Source organism: Lissotriton helveticus, chromosome 4_1 (assembly GCF_964261635.1).
Source record: "Lissotriton helveticus chromosome 4_1, aLisHel1.1, whole genome shotgun sequence".
In the NCBI taxonomy this organism is placed as follows: domain Eukaryota; kingdom Metazoa; phylum Chordata; class Amphibia; order Caudata; family Salamandridae; genus Lissotriton; species Lissotriton helveticus.
In genome coordinates, this window is record NC_136063.1 from 394638596 (window position 1) to 394655466 (window position 16871).

Here is a 16871-nt window from a genome sequence, read left to right on the forward strand (position 1 = left end):
GTATCAAACAGATGTGGGCATCAGAAAAGGTCCCGAGGAACCTCCCAGGGCGGTAAACGAACTTAGGAGAGAGTGAAGTTTTGGAATGAGCAGCTTTGAGAAGTGGAGGTAAAACTCAAAGGTAAAACCATCAGGTCCAGGGGCTTTGTTTAATTTAAGATGTTGAACCGCGTCCAGTAGTTCCCTTTGGGAGATATCAGATTCCAAAGTGGAGAGATCGAGAGGAAAATGTGCAGGTTTCTGAATGGTAGAGAAGAAATGTGTGAGCAAGTGGGGAGAGGGTTGGGTTTCAGAGGAGTGTAAAGTCTTGTAGAAGAGGGAGAGCTCAGTTAAGATGTCGGTGTCAGTGTACTTGAGAGCAGAGTTATTGTCATAAATGGCTTCAATGTTTAGCTTATTATGCTTATTCTTCAAATAGTTAGCAAGAAGTTTCCCGCCTTGTTCCTACCACCATAAAACTTAGCGCTAGACTTCAACAGGTACAATGAGGCATCCTCCGTGGATTTCTTATTAAACTGCATTTTAGCGGCTACAAGAGCAGTAAGAGAATCTTGAGAATGAGAGGTAAAGTAGGTGTGTTCCAGTCTCTTTATATCACCGAGCATATCTCGTGTGAGTGCGCGTGCAGCTTTACGCTTTCTTGCCACATAGCGGATAATAAAATCCCGTGCTGCAGCTTTGAAAGCATCCCAGATAGTATGTGTCGGGATAGAGGGAGTATCATTAAGCAAGAAAAAATCATCAAAAAAAGCGATAAAGGAAGAAGTAAATTTAGGGTCTGAAAGAAGGGCAATATTAAAATGCCACCTCTTAGGTCCATCAGACTTGGGAAGTACCTCAACATTGATTAGGACAGGGGCATGGTCAGAAAGTAAAATCGGGCCAATTTCAGCAGCAGTGAGAGTTTGAGCAGTATTGTGGGAAACAAAAATGTAGTCGATCCGCGACTGAGAGCGATGGGAAGGAGAATAAAAAGTGAACTCCTTTAGGGCTGGGTTACAAAGCCGGCAGGTATCAACAAGTTTGTACTGAGAAATGGCCTGGGTAAAGAGCTTATGGGATTTGTTAGGAATATAGTGGGCCATAGAGTTCCTATCAACAAAAGGGTCCAAGGGATGATTGCAATCACCAGCTAGGATGAAATTGTCATCCATAAACCGCGTGATGTGACGAGAAAAATCAGACCAAAAAAGAGGTTCACCAACAGTAGGAGTGTAGACATTGAGAAAAGAGACTGGAACACCTCTAAGAGATAATTTGACATATGCCCATCTTCCAGAAGCGTCTGACTCTTGGGAGATGATAGAAAGGGGTAGAGACTTGCGGCATAAGATAGCCACACCATTCGCTTACCATCACCTTGCGAATAAAAAACCTCACCCACCCAACCCCTTTTAAGTTTGACAGATTCAGTGTCAGATAGGTGAGTTTCCTTCAAGAAAACCACATCCACATTTAACTTGGCCAAGTGAGACAAAATTCGCTGATGTTTGATTGGAGAATTAATACCCTTAACATTCCATGAAATTATATTTAACGACATTTCATATAAAATAATCTGTAACAATTACATTGGCAAAAACGAAAAAAGGAACCCATGAAGGAGAGTAAGAATACAAGAAGGAAATAAGCAGCTGGACTAAGGAGGAAAAAAAGAAGAGAAGAAAGAAGAACGGGTATAGAAAGAAGGAAGGTAAAGGAAAGCAGGAAAGAGGTAAAAAGATAAAAAAAAGGACAGTGGATTAAAAGGAGTAACAGCATAGGCAAGAGCAAATCCTGGAGAAACATAAAAATCATCTGAAAGCAAATAGGAGAGAAGAAACAGAAGGAGGGGAAGGGAAAGCAAAACGAGGTACAAAAGGAAGACACAAAGAAGGAAACAAAAAAGGATCATACCTACAGAAGGAGAATACGAGAAGAAACGGAGGAGGGATGGAACCACATGGGGAAGCCGACACACCAAGGTCGGCTAGGCGGGGAACCGGGTGAACGTCATCAGACGGGAAGGGAATCCTTTGAGAATGAAATAGGTGAACAGGGGGTTAAAGTACAAAGAGACGGCGAACCAATATCACAAACAACACAACGTAGAAAAGATAAAAACCAACATATTGAATCTTCTTAAAGAACGAAGAAGGCAAGTTGTAACAACAATACGGAGAGACCGCTTAAAGATCAAGAAAAAGAAAATGCAGTGACAATAAGAGAGTCAACACAGCCACTGGTCAGCCAGGAGCAGAGGAAGAGGGTCCAGATGAATCCATGGCAGAGGTCTTATGCGCATTGATGAAACTCTGAAGGCGTACAGGATCTTCATAGGTGGTAGTCTTGTTGTTGTAGGTGACCCTGAACAGACAAGGATGATATAGGCCATATCTTGCTCCCATCTCACGAAGGTCCGCTCTGAAGTTCAGGAAAGCCTTACAGCGGTTGGCAGTGGCTTTAGCATAGTCCTGAGCAAAAAACAGGGAGGAACCAGACCATGACAATTTTGGAAAGGACTTGGCAGCTGACAAAACCTTCAGGAGATCAGTGTACTCCAAAAAATAGAGAATGACACCTCTGGGCTTCTGTGAGGGGGAAAGCGAAGAAGATGGTCGCCCCAATCGGTGTGCGCGTTGGATGTTAAAGGTTGTGTCCTCTGGCAGACGCAAAAGCTTGGGAAGGAAAGATTTAAAGAAGGCAAGTGAATCTGAGCCCTCAAGCCCCTCTGCCAGGCCATAAATGCGGAGGTTATTCCGCCTGTTTCTGTTTTCCAACTCCTCCACCTGTCGCTGAAGAGCAGATACTTGAGAGTTCAAATGAGATATTGTGGAGCAGGTTTCTTGGAAGGACTCAACAGAATGTTCGACGGAGGCCACCCTAGTTTCCATTTGCGACCAGTTATCCGTGAGGTTCTGGAGCTTGACGTTGGTTTCTTCCATAAAAGGGCGCAGGGATCGGATTTCCTCCAAGAAAGGGCGGAAGGACCTGATTTCGTCCAGTAATAGTTCCATAGAAACAGGCGAAGACTGTTTAAGAGGCAAGGGGGGATCCTTCTTCAGTCTTTTGGAGGTAGCTTTCCCCAGAGAAGGTCGGGAAGGTTCCATTGTTGTGTCAGAGTCAGACGAGGTGAGGGATTCTTCCAATTGAGAAAAGGCAGAAAAGACTCTAGAGTTCTTGACAATAGCAGTCTTAGTCGTGCGAGGCAGATAGGATATGGAGTTAAGCTTGCCCATAAAGCGGATACTTGAGTTAAGTTGAAAGGACAGTGCACACAAGAGCCACAAAAATAGAGGATAGGATATAGTCCAGAAGTCGTAAAATCACTTGTTGGAGGCACTGTGTATTGACCGCAAGCAGGATGGCTGACAAGAGTAACTTAAATTCACAAAATAAAATTCACAGACTGAGAAGCGTGCGAATATCAAGCATAATAAGGAGAAGTGAATGGCCGAAGGGCATCTCCAACAACGAAGAATGAGGCATCAAAGTTGTATCCAAAGGGCAGGAAAAACCATGCTAGGAGCCTTTCCACCTCCATACGCAGCAAAGGCCAATCCAAGTGAAATATCACAGAAGGAGCGCACCAATATTACGAAGAATGGAGTAGTTAATCACCCAGTCCTCCATGAAAACATAACCAGTGCTGAGCGGCATAGATGAATAGAGAACATAAGAATGAGGAGAATGAGGAAGCACCTGAAGCCTCACAAAATGGCGGTCGGGAGTATTCAATGGCGCAGTGACAAGACATAGCTATTTTGACGAGGAGGAAAAGCGCACTAACTACCAAAAAGGTGCTAGGAGAGGCCCCATAAGAGCAGAAATGTTCTGATTGTGAAGGAAATTCCGTCACAAGCAAAACTCCGGTAGAGAAGGCATCACAAAATGGCGGCCGCACTCGGAACTGAAACGGAGCAACTTACTTCTCCAGAGTTCTCCGTCCCTAAGCAATGCAGCGCGGTTTCACGGGTCGCGCAGGAGTCCAGAAGTGTTCCAACGCGGAGACATAGCCTCAAAACAGGAAAAGACAGACTGTGAGTCGTACGTCTCCCGGAGCCCTAGCAGAGCCTCACTCGGGCGCCGCCATCACCACCGGGTGCCAAGCCACGCCCCCAAGCTTAGATAAATTCTACTACTCTTTACACAGTGAGTTTTAAAACAGGACACCTTTCCCTATACTCGAAAACTACAATTTCGCAGACAATCCTCACTATGCATTCTACCTTACACACCTAAAATCCCTAAACCTGTGTTGTATGTCCACAACACTAGTGATATACGGCGATACCACTATTTGAAACAGAACAAATGCACCGTGTAACTTCACCTGTCACACTTTTCATGCCGGCACAAACCAGGAATTTTCACACTGCCGGAAAAAACCTTTCGACTACATATAACAACTGAACAGACTTAACAAACTTAACATATGTTAAATATTGATCCTATGTATTTACCATGTAACATGTCAGTTACCATAGTAACCGAACTCTGCTACCAAGAAATTGATCCAGCGCTCCTATTGAAAAACTGTCTCAATAACACTACTGATCACCACAAAACTCACCATTAATCATGAAACACATATAAAGGCCCATACTACCAATGAGACAATTTTTGAGCAACTGAATCAGGTGGTCTGATTAACTAAACTACTCATATATTATTTACAAAATTATATACAACAGCTGTTTATCTATTTTCACCATGGTTTTAAAACATTTATCAATCATTAATCAGGCCACTTAGGCGATTGAATCAACTGATGGTAACTAGATCATGAATAAACAAGACCAGCTTGTCATTTCAAATCTAATTTTATTAACTTTATTTTTCATAAAGGAAAAGTCATTTACGTTTAAAATCTTTATTTTATAAGCAATCAAGAAAGCAGCATTTTAATAGGAAATGAATTAATAAACTGACATCTTCAAAACAAGCTCAGAAACATGAAATATTAGCAGAATAATAGTTCCCATTCCCTAAATCTATTTCCCTGTCTAATTCTCACTTCACCTAGAAAGGAAAAATCATTTAAAGTCTGCTGTCCTTACGTGCGCCAAAAGTCCGACAGCATGTCACGTCAATCAGGAATCGGAAAGAAGAGAGTTTTATCTCCGCTCCAAATGTCAGGTTTTATACCTTTCTTTCTAGCTAAACTTTCTACATTTTACATTCTTTTGCACAAATCCGAGCTATTCATTGGCTGTCCTGTGTCAGTCCATGATAAAATTGGTTAAGTCATCTCCGTTACTTGACCAGGCCCAGGCTTTACATAAACCCTATTGTCTCTCATTTCCACGTCTTCCAGCTTCCTCAGTAAAGATACTTTTTCCACGAGTTTCAAACATTTACTTCCTAGCCTTGGCAGACACAACAAGTTCCTGTCCTTGAGCCTTTCTCCGAGTGCACGTTCAACTCAGCTGAAGAACTGCTTTTTCAATTTATGTGATGATTATGCAGTAAAAGTCTTCACAGCTATGCATGTGCAAGGCATTGCTTCTGGACAAGTTTTCATCTGCAACTCTGTCAGCTATTTTTTTCTAAACCACCTTTAGGCCTCACTTTGGAAACTATTATTAAACAAACACAAGACATCAATTAATTAAAGAATTGAAACCCATTCTGTTACCCACCCCCTTTACTAATTAATCCTGTTAATTATGTTACCTAGCTGAAGCACAAATAAGCAGCATTATATTTACCTCTCCTTTGGGAACTGCACGAACTCCTCGAGCTTTCGTCACAGAAATGACATAACATAAGCACACAAAATAAGCACATGCTATTAGTTAAACAGCCGCATTTAATACTGACAAAGACAATAGACAAGGTTAGTTTATTATTTCTTCTTCGCATTTGCAACATGAAGCATATTAGTTTGACCCATGTGTACTGATGCATATATTCTTAAACTATGTTGATTAGTAATTTTCACCACAAACTTATTAATTCAATTATTGTTACAAGAGATTAACTTCGCAAGTTTGAACAAAATTTTGTTCATCACCTTGCTCCATCATTACCTTCTCCTGGATGAATATGGCTCAAGATCTTTGCTCCTGGACTTTGGCTTTGTCTATCGTTTTGGCAATTGTTCCACTGTTTTCTGACTTTATCTGAGTTGCTTGTCAGCGAAAAGAGGAAGCTGCGCAGTCAGATAGGACGTTTTATAGGTTACTACTACATGATTGGTTGTTAGGTATCGTTCCTTTTGCATTCCCATTGGCCAGTGTGGTTACCTGGGCCCCTGGGAACTGTAGTTGTAACGCTTATCTTGGCTGCTATGATAATAAATGCAACATAAGCAGGCATAATACTCGCCTCCGTGCCTTTAATAAAATTAAGACTTTCCGTCATAATAACTAGGAAAATCTACATTACACGTTATAAAGAGACTTAGAGGAAATGCCTGCTTTAAAGCAATAACAATAAACCATAACAAGGTCTTTAATTTTTGCAACCAACGCAAGTGATTTCAGTTCGAACGATATTACCTATTCCTTACAACACAAACGAAATGAAAACTACAGAAAGATGTGCAACCCAAAAAACAAGCTATTAAGCATGCTAATATGGCGCTCGAACTTGTAAGGTACAGATGTCTCTTATGGGTCCTGGGTGACAGCCATTTGCGTTTCCGCCATGCTTCGAATACCCGGCTGTTCCCCTAATTTGCCACCTGTCAATCGTTATGCTGCCCCTACAGTCTCATACGTGTCAACACGCGTGAGGCGATGGTGTGCATGATAACATAACACAGCATAGAGTAACATGACACTAGTGCCACAGATAAAAATATATAACATCACAAAAAGAAAAACAGCTGCTCTTGCACACGAGTTACACTTACAGCCAGGTAAAGAACAAGCAGTGAGAATTTAAATTGGAAATATGCAAAACACATACTTCTTTAACGCACTATGAAAAATGATGCTGTTATTGACCGAAGGGAACACAATCACCCCCCAAATGTCCCAGAAATCGAATTAAGGCATGTATTACAAGATTTAAAAGAGGAAATCACTAGCTCCTAAGTGGCCATTACAAAAATATTAAAATACATATTGCTTAAACTATCTAAACACATTACGTCAGCTACAAGCAATACCCATGAGAGCATGTATTTAATTTTTTCTATTACGTGTATTATACTAAATTTTAAAAGTCTTGTTATTGACGTCAAGATTTTAGAACATAATATTTTGTTCTGCCTGCTACTGCTGCTGATCTTTCAGGCTTGGGCCGTGGAAGCTTCACATTTTTCAGTCTAGCTCTGGCAGCTGTGTCACAAAGAAAGCAAACTACGACGCGGCAATGAAAGAAAACGGGGGCAGTGTATAAACGAGCCCACTCCAGACTGGACTTTACAACTGGACCCCAAAATGTGAGGTATCACTGTAATACGATGACAAGCGAATAAAGAACCGAACAGGCCGGAAAGAACTGAGACAGACCCAAACAGGCACTAACCAGTGCCACGTCTTGTTTTGTTTCTGCTCTGTTGTGATATTTGAATTCAAAGCAGGGTGTCGGTACCTTTAGTTTGAGGCAACACAGAGCCCCATCGGCCTGACGCTTGTCTTTCCAAACAATGACCGTATTTTAGGAGGAGAACAAGATGTTCATTTTTGAATTTTCCTGAAAACAATATTACTCTAAGTAACAGCTCGCCCCAGTACACACAACCCTGTGCTTGACAAGAAATGGCCAGGGATGTGTCTTTCTCTTGCACAGGCGACCACAGGAAGGAGAAACTGAGCTCACCAGGGCTGAAGGGATAAAAAACATGAAACGTTACTAAACGTGGCTTTTAATATAAATGAATAATTGAATCGCAATTAAGGAAGCAGCTTCCTTCAAGCAACGTCAGCCGGTCTGCAAATCAATAATTAAATAAAAAGATTTAAAGCGATTATTGTGCCAAGACTATTCATTCTAATTCCAAGCTTTCGCCTAATGTATCGGTGCAGGGTGAATCTTAATACTGAAGACTTCTATTTATGTACTCGAAGGGGGCTCTTTGGATTTTGTAGGAGCCCTGGCGGGGACAGCAGCGTCTTGAAGTCAGTGAGTCCAACTGACCATCCACTGATGACTCTGGCAGCGTGACCAGTGGCAGTGTGTGAAGGGAGCTCTATTTCTTTGCAGATTTATATAGCGCAAACACGACCCAAAGGTATTGGAGCGCTTTACATTAGCACCAATTGCGTTACACAAGGCAATATTATTTATTTTGCATTTTATGGTAGGCAGGGGGAGATTTAGGGCCATATGTAGGTAATCTCTATTTAGTGATTCTTAAATACCGAATTTTACCGATTCGGTATTTAAGAATCGGTAAATAGTATGTAGGTAAAAATTCTGTTCATTTTACCGATTCGGTAATATTCGGTATTACCGATTCGGTATTTACCAATTCGGTAATTCCCATTCATTCCTATGGGCCTGGAGGCTCATAGGAATTAATGGGGAGCCATTCACTATTACCGATTCGGTAAATACCGAATCGGTAATAGGGGGAACATATTCAAAGGTGGCAGGGTGTCACATTGACACGGTGTTGCACCCCTGAATCGTGCATGTGTGCACATGTGGCACACATACATGCCCTAAGGGCATGTATGTCTGCCACATGGCACTTTTAAAAAAGCACAAAACTGCTTTTTTAAAGGTTTTCGATATTTACCACCAACTTGTAGTTGGTGGTAAATAATGAATCCTTAAATAAAAAATGCACTCACTTGAGTGCTCCCTACAAAGGATTTAAAGATTCGGTAATTTACCAATTCAGTATTTTAAGGATTCGTTAATTTACCGATTCGGTAAATTACCGAATCCTTAAATCCAGCCAACTACATTAGAAAAAGCTAAATACCGGTCGGTAACGGCAAATTTACCGATTTTTGGCCCTTACAGACCGGTATTAAGCTACCTACATATGGCCCTAAGTGATTTGCCGAGAATCACAGGCAGCTGAGCAGACGCCTAGGCTCGAACCTACTTCCCCAACTCCAAAGTAAGCAGATATGGCCTTGACATAAACCAGAGCCATAATGGAGCTTTTCAAAGCCTGCAGCTCATGATTTGCACAGTGAAATGCACACACGTCAGCGCCACTAGTAGGGATGTAAAATGAACGTTTGCGCAGTGGCGTCACTAGGGGGTTGCGGGGGGTGCGGCCCGCACCGGGTGACACCAACACATGGGGTGACACCAATCTGCACTGCAGCCTCGCCTCTGCTCTCACCTTTACTGTTGCTCCCTGTGCAAGCTTGTTCCTCATGCTGTTCACACTCACCAGCGTCTCGCAGGAGATCTTCAATGCTTGACTGTCTGTAATTTTCTTTGCTCACAAGGCAACTCTATAGCAGCCTAGCACATCTGAGGGTGCATGGTTTCCTATTTTTCAGTATCTTGCAGTCTTCAGTTTTCCAGTGAACCAGTTCCAAATTTCAGCTTGCTCTTCACTACAGTGCCACCTGTTGCTCGCACTCTTGTTTATACAAATCCAGGGAAGAAAGACGGAGTAAGAGAGAGAGGGAGACTAGAGGGAGTAATACAGAGAGAGGGAGCTAGAGAGAGCAAGACAGAGAGGGAGAGAGCAAGAGGGAGTAACAAAGGGAGAGAGGGAGCTAGAGAGAGTAAGACAGAGAGAGAGGGAGAGGGAGATAAAGGGAATAAGACAGAGAGAGAGAAGGAGCTAGAGGGAGTAAGACAGAGAGAGAGAGCTAGAGTGAGAAAGACAAAGAGAGAGGGAGCTAGAGTGAGAAAGACAGAGAGAGATGGAGCTAGAGGGAGTAGGACAGAGAGAGGGAGACAGAGGAAGCTAGAGGAAGTAAGATAGAGAGAGGGAGTTAGACAGAGAGAGGGAGCTAGAGGGAGTAAGATAGAGTGAGAGGGAGCTAGAGGGAACAAGACAGAGAGAGAGGGAGCTAGAGGGAATAAGAGAGAGGGAGCTAGAGGGAGCAAGACAGAGAGAGAGGGAGCTAGAGGGAGTAAGACAGAGAGAGGGAGCTAGAGGGAGTAAGATAGGGAGAGAGGGATCTAGAGGGAGCTAGACAGAGAGAAGGAGCTAGAGGAAGTAAGACAGAGAGAGAGGGAGCTAGAGAGGGTAAGACAGAGAGCGAGGGAGCTAGAGGGAGTAAGATAGTGAGAGAGGGAGCTAGAGCAAGCAAAACAGAGAGAGAGGGAGCTAGAGGAAGTAAAAGAGAGAGAGGGAACTAGACAGAGAGAGGGAGCTAGAAGGAGTAAGATAGAGAGAGAGGGAGCTAGAGCGAGCAAGACAGAGAGAGAGGGAGCTAGAGGGAGTAAGATAGAGAGAGAGGGAGCTAGAGCGAGCAAGACAGAGAGAGAGGGAGCTAGAGGGAGTAAGAGAGAGAGAGGGAGCTAAAGGGAGCAAGACAGAGAGAGGGAGCTAGAGGGACTAAGACGGAGAGAGAGGGAGCTAGAGGGAGTAAGACAGAGAGAGGGAGCTAGACAGAGCAAGACAGAGAGAGAGGGAGCTAGAGGGAGTAAGAGAGAGGGAGCTAGAGGGAGTAAGACAGAGAGAGAGGGAGCTAGAGGGAGTAAGAGAGAGAGAGAGGGAGCTAGAGGGAGTAAGACAGAGAGGGAGACAGAGGGAGCTAGAGGGAGTAAGACAGGGAGTGAGGGAGCTAGACAGAGAGAGGGAGCTAGAGGGATTAAGATAGAGAGAGAGGGAGCTAGAGGGAGCAAGACAGAGGGAGCTAGAGGGAGTAAGAGAGAGAGGGAGGGAGCTAGACAGAGAGAGAGGGAGCTAGAGGGAGTAAGACAGGGAGAGAGAGAGCTAGAGGGAGTAAGACAGAGACAGGGAGACAGAGGGAGCTAGAGGGAGCAAGACAGAGAGAGAGGGAGCTAGACAGAGAGAGGGAGCTAGAGGGAGTAAGACAGAGAGAGAGTGAGCTAGAGGGCGCTAGACAGAGAGAGGGAGCTAGAGGGAGTAAGAGAGAGAGAGGGAGCAAGACAGAGTGAGAGGGAGCTAGAGGGAGTAAGACAGAGAGAGAGAGAGCTAGAGGGAGCAAGACAGAGAGAGAGGGGGCTAGAGAGAGTAAGAGAGAGAGAGGGAGCTAGAGGGCGTAAGAGAGAGGGGGCTAGAGGGAGTAAGACAGAGAGAGAGGAAGCTAGAGGGAGTAAGACAGAGAGAGGGAGCTAGAGGGAGCAAGACAGAGAGAGGGAGCTAGATGGAGCAAGACACAGAGAGAGAGGGAGCTAGAGGGAGTAAAACAGAGAGAGGGAGCTAGAGGGAGTATAACAGAGAGAGGGAGCTAGAGGGAGCAAGGCAGAGAGAGAGGGAGGTAGAGGGAATAAGAGAAAGAGAGGGAGCTAGAGGGAGTAAGAGAGAGAGCAGGAGCTAGAGGGAGTAAGAGAGAGAGAGCGGGAGCTAGAGGGAGTAAGACAGAGAGAGGGAGCTAGAGGGAGTAAGACAGAGAGAGAGTGAGCTAGAGGGAGTAAGACAGAGAGAGAGGGAGCTAGAAGGAGTAAGGGAGGGAGCAAGACAGAGAGAGGGAGCTAGAGGGAGTAAGACAGAGGGAGAGGGAGCTAGAGGGAGTAAGACAGAGAGAGAGGGAGCTAGAGGGAGTAAGACAGAGAGAGAGGGAAGCAGAGGGAGCTAGAGGGAGTAAGACAGAGAGAGGGAGCTAGACAGAGAAAGGGAGCTAGAGGGAGTAACACAGAGAGAGAGGGAGCTAGAGGGAGTAAGACAGAGAGAGAAGGAGCTAGAGGGAGTAAGACAGAGAGAGGGAGACAGAGGGAGCTAGAGGGAGCAAGACAGAGAGAGGGAGCTAGAGGGAGTAAGACAGAGAGAGAGTGAGCTAGAGGGCGCTAGACAGAGAGAGGGAGCTAGAGGGAGTAAAAGAGAGAGAGACGGAGCTAGAGGGAGCAAGACAGAGTGAGAGGGAGCTAGAGGGAGTAAGACAGAGAGAGAGGGAGCTAGAAGGAGCAAGACAGAAAGAGAGGGAGCTAGACAGAGAGAGAGGGAGCTAGAGGGAGCAAGACAGAGAGGGAGCTAGAGGGAGCAAGACAGAGAGGGAGCTAGAGAGAGCTAGAGGGAGTAAGAGAGAGGGGGCTAGAGGGAGTAAGACAGAGAGAGAGGAAGCTAGAGGGAGTAAGACAGAGAGAGGGAGCTAGAGGGAGCAAGACAGAGAGAGAGAGGGAGCTAGAGGGAGTAAAACAAAGAGAGGGAGCTAGAGGGAGCAAGACAGAGAGAGAGGGAGCTAGAGGGAGTAATAGAGAGAGAGGGAGCTAGAGGGAGTAAGAGAGAGAGGGAGACAGAGGGCGCTAGAGGGAGTAAGACAGGGAGAGAGGGAGCTAGACAGAGAGAGGGAGCTAGAGGGATTAAGATAGAGAGAGAGGGAGCTAGAGGGAGCAAGACAGAGGGAGCTAGAGGGAGTAAGAGAGAGATGGGGGGAGCTAGACAGAGAGAGAGGGAGCTAGAGGGAGTAAGACAGGGAGAGAGGGAGCTCGAGGAAGTAAGACAGAGACAGGGAGACAGAGGGAGCTAGAGGGAGCAAGACAGAGAGAGAGGGAGCTAGACAGAGAGGGAGCTAGAGAGAGCTAGAGGGAGTAAGAGAGAGGGGGCTAGAGGGAGTAAGACAGAGAGAGAGGAAGCTAGAGGGAGTAAGACAGAGAGAGGGAGCTAGAGGGAGCAAGACAGAGAGAGAGAGGGAGCTAGAGGGAGTAAAACAAAGAGAGGGAGCTAGAGGGAGCAAGACAGAGAGAGAGGGAGCTAGAGGGAGTAATAGAGAGAGAGGGAGCTAGAGGGAGTAAGAGAGAGAGGGAGACAGAGGGCGCTAGAGGGAGTAAGACAGGGAGAGAGGGAGCTAGACAGAGAGAGGGAGCTAGAGGGATTAAGATAGAGAGAGAGGGAGCTAGAGGGAGCAAGACAGAGGGAGCTAGAGGGAGTAAGAGAGAGATGGGGGGAGCTAGACAGAGAGAGAGGGAGCTAGAGGGAGTAAGACAGGGAGAGAGGGAGCTCGAGGAAGTAAGACAGAGACAGGGAGACAGAGGGAGCTAGAGGGAGCAAGACAGAGAGAGAGGGAGCTAGACAGAGAGAGGGAGATAGAGGGAGTAAGACAGAGAGAGAGTGAGCTAGAGGGCGCTAGACAGAGAGAGGGAGCTAGAGGGAGTAAGAGAGAGAGAGAGGTAGCTAGAGGGAGCAAGACAGAGTGAGAGGGAGCTAGAGGGAGTAAGACAGAGAGAGAGCTAGAGGGAGCAAGACAGAGAGAGAGGGGGCTAGAGGGAGTAAGAGAGAGAGAGGGAGCTAGAGGGAGTAAGAGAGAGGGGGCTAGAGGGAGTAAGACAGAGAGAGAGGAAGCTAGAGGGAGTAAGACAGAGAGAGGGAGCTAGAGGGAGCAAGACAGAGAGAGGGAGCTAGAGGGAGCAAGACAGAGAGAGAGAGGGGGCTAGAGGGATTAAAACAGAGAGAGGGAGCTAGAGGGAGTATAACAGAGAGAGTGAGCTAGAGGGAGCAAGGCAGAGAGAGAGGGAGGTAGAGGGAGTAAGAGAAAGAGAGGGAGCTAGAGGGAGTAAGAGAGAGAGCGGGAGCTAGAGGGAGTAAGAGAGAGATAGCAGAAGCTAGAGGGAGTAAGGCAGAGAGAGGGAGCTAGAGGGAGTAAGACAGAGAGAGAGGGAGCTAGATGGAGTAAGACAGAGAGAGAGGGCGCTAGAAGGAGTAAGGGAGGGAGCAAGACAGAGAGAGGGAGCTAGAGGGAGTAAGACAGAGGGAGAGGGAGCTAGAGGGAGTAAGACAGAGAGAGAGGGAGTAAGACAGAGAGAGAGGGAACCAGAGGGAGCTAGAGGGAGTAAGACAGAGAGAGGGAGCTAGAGGGAGCTAGACAGAGAAAGGGAGCTAGAGGGAGTAAGACAGAGAGAGAGGGAGCTAGAGGGAGTAAGACAGAGAGAGAGGGAGCTAGAGGGAGTAAGACAGAGAGAGGGAGCTAGAGGGAGCTAGACAGAGAGAAGGAGCTAGAGGAAGTAAGACAGAGAAAGAGGGAGCTAGAGAGTGTAAGACAGAGAGCGAGGGAGCTAGAGGGAGTAAGATAGTGAGAGAGGGAGCTAGAGCAAGCAAGACAGAGAGAGAGGGAGCTAGAGGAAGTAAAAGAGAGAGAGGGAGCTAGACAGAGAGAGGGAGCTAGAGGGAGTAAGATAGAGAGAGAGGGAGCTAGAGCGAGCAAGACAGAGAGAGAGGGAGCTAGAGGGAGTAAGATAGAGAGGGAGGGAGCTAGAGCGAGCAAGACAGAGAGAGAGGGAGCTAGAGGGAGTAAGAGAGAGAGAGGGAGCTAGAGGGAGCAAGACAGAGAGAGGGAGCTAGAGGGACTAAGACGGAGAGAGAGGGAGCTAGAGGGAGTAAGACAGAGAGAGAGGGAGCTAGACAGAGCAAGACAGAGAGAGAGGGAGCTAGAGGGAGTAAGACAGAGGGAGCTAGAGGGAGTAAGACAGAGAGAGAGGGAGCTAGAGGGAGTAAGAGAGAGAGAGAGGGAGCTAGAGGGAGTAAGACAGAGAGGGAGACAGAGGGAGCTAGAGGGAGTAAGACAGGGAGTGAGGGAGCTAGACAGAGAGAGGGAGTTAGAGGGATTAAGATAGAGAGAGAGGGAGCTAGAGGGAGCAAGACAGAGGGAGTAAGAGAGAGAGGGAGGGAGCTAGACAGAGAGAGAGGGAGCTAGAGGGAGTAAGACAGGGAGAGAGAGAGCTAGAGGGAGTAAGACAGAGACAGGGAGACAGAGGGAGCTAGAGGGAGCAAGACAGAGAGAGAGGGAGCTAGACAGAGAGAGGGAGCTAGAGGGAGTAAGACAGAGAGAGAGTGAGCTAGAGGGCGCTAGACAGAGAGAGAGGGGGCTAGAGGGAGTAAGAGAGAGAGAGGGAGCTAGAGGGAGCAAGACAGAGTGAGAGGGAGCTAGAGGGAGTAAGACAGAGAGAGAGAGAGCTAGAGGGAGCAAGACAGAGAGAGAGGGGGCTAGAGGGAGTAAGAGAGAGAGAGGGAGCTAGAGGGCGTAAGAGAGAGGGGGCTAGAGGGAGTAAGACAGAGAGAGAGGAAGCTAGAGGGAGTAAGACAGAGAGAGGGAGCTAGAGGGAGCAAGACAGAGAGAGGGAGCTAGATGGAGCAAGACACAGAGAGAGAGGGAGCTAGAGGGAGTAAAACAGAGAGAGGGAGCTAGAGGGAGTATAACAGAGAGAGGGAGCTAGAGGGAGCAAGGCAGAGAGAGAGGGAGGTAGAGGGAATAAGAGAAAGAGAGGGAGCTAGAGGGAGTAAGAGAGAGAGCAGGAGCTAGAGGGAGTAAGAGAGAGAGAGCGGGAGCGGGAGCTAGAGGGAGTAAGACAGAGAGAGGGAGCTAGAGGGAGTAAGACAGAGAGAGAGTGAGCTAGAGGGAGTAAGACAGAGAGAGAGGGAGCTAGAAGGAGTAAGGGAGGGAGCAAGACAGAGAGAGGGAGCTAGAGGGAGTAAGACAGAGGGAGAGGGAGCTAGAGGGAGTAAGACAGAGAGAGAGGGAGCTAGAGGGAGTAAGACAGAGAGAGAGGGAAGCAGAGGGAGCTAGAGGGAGTAAGACAGAGAGAGGGAGCTAGACAGAGAAAGGGAGCTAGAGGGAGTAACACAGAGAGAGAGGGAGCTAGAGGGAGTAAGACAGAGAGAGAAGGAGCTAGAGGGAGTAAGACAGAGAGAGGGAGACAGAGGGAGCTAGAGGGAGCAAGACAGAGAGAGGGAGCTAGAGGGAGTAAGACAGAGAGAGAGTGAGCTAGAGGGCGCTAGACAGAGAGAGGGAGCTAGAGGGAGTAAAAGAGAGAGAGACGGAGCTAGAGGGAGCAAGACAGAGTGAGAGGGAGCTAGAGGGAGTAAGACAGAGAGAGAGGGAGCTAGAAGGAGCAAGACAGAAAGAGAGGGAGCTAGACGGAGCAAGAGAGAGAGGGAGCTAGAGGGAGCTAGAGGGAGTAAGAGAGAGGGGGCTAGAGGGAGTAAGACAGAGAGAGAGGAAGCTATAGGGAGTAAGACAGAGAGAGGGAGCTAGAGGGAGCAAGACAGAGAGAGAGAGGGAGCTAGAGGGAGTAAAACAGAGAGAGGGAGCTAGAGGGAGCAAGACAGAGAGAGAGGGAGCTAGAGGGAGTAATAGAGAGAGAGGGAGCTAGAGGGAGTAAGAGAGAGAGGGAGACAGAGGGCGCTAGAGGGAGTAAGACAGGGAGAGAGGGAGCTAGACAGAGAGAGGGAGCTAGAGGGATTAAGATAGAGAGAGAGGGAGCTAGAGGGAGCAAGACAGAGGGAGCTAGAGGGAGTAAGAGAGAGATGGGGGAGCTAGACAGAGAGAGAGGGAGCTAGAGGGAGTAAGACAGGGAGAGAGGGAGCTCGAGGAAGTAAGACAGAGACAGGGAGACAGAGGGAGCTAGAGGGAGCAAGACAGAGAGAGAGGGAGCTAGACAGAGAGAGGGAGATAGAGGGAGTAAGACAGAGAGAGAGTGAGCTAGAGGGCGCTAGACAGAGAGAGGGAGCTAGAGGGAGTAAGAGAGAGAGAGAGGGAGCTAGAGGGAGCAAGACAGAGTGAGAGGGAGCTAGAGGGAGTAAGACAGAGAGAGAGCTAGAGGGAGCAAGACAGAGAGAGAGGGGGCTAGAGGGAGTAAGAGAGAGAGAGGGAGCTAGAGGGAGTAAGAGAGAGAGAGAGGAAGCTAGAGGGAGTAAGACAGAGAGAGGGAGCTAGAGGGAGAAAGACAGAGAGAGGGAGCTAGAGGGAGCAAGACAGAGAGAGAGAGGGGGCTAGAGGGATTAAAACAGAGAGAGGGAGCTAGAGGGAGTATAACAGAGAGAGTGAGCTAGAGGGAGCAAGGCAGAGAGAGAGGGAGGTAGAGGGAGTAAGAGAAAGAGAGGGAGCTAGAGGGAGTAAGAG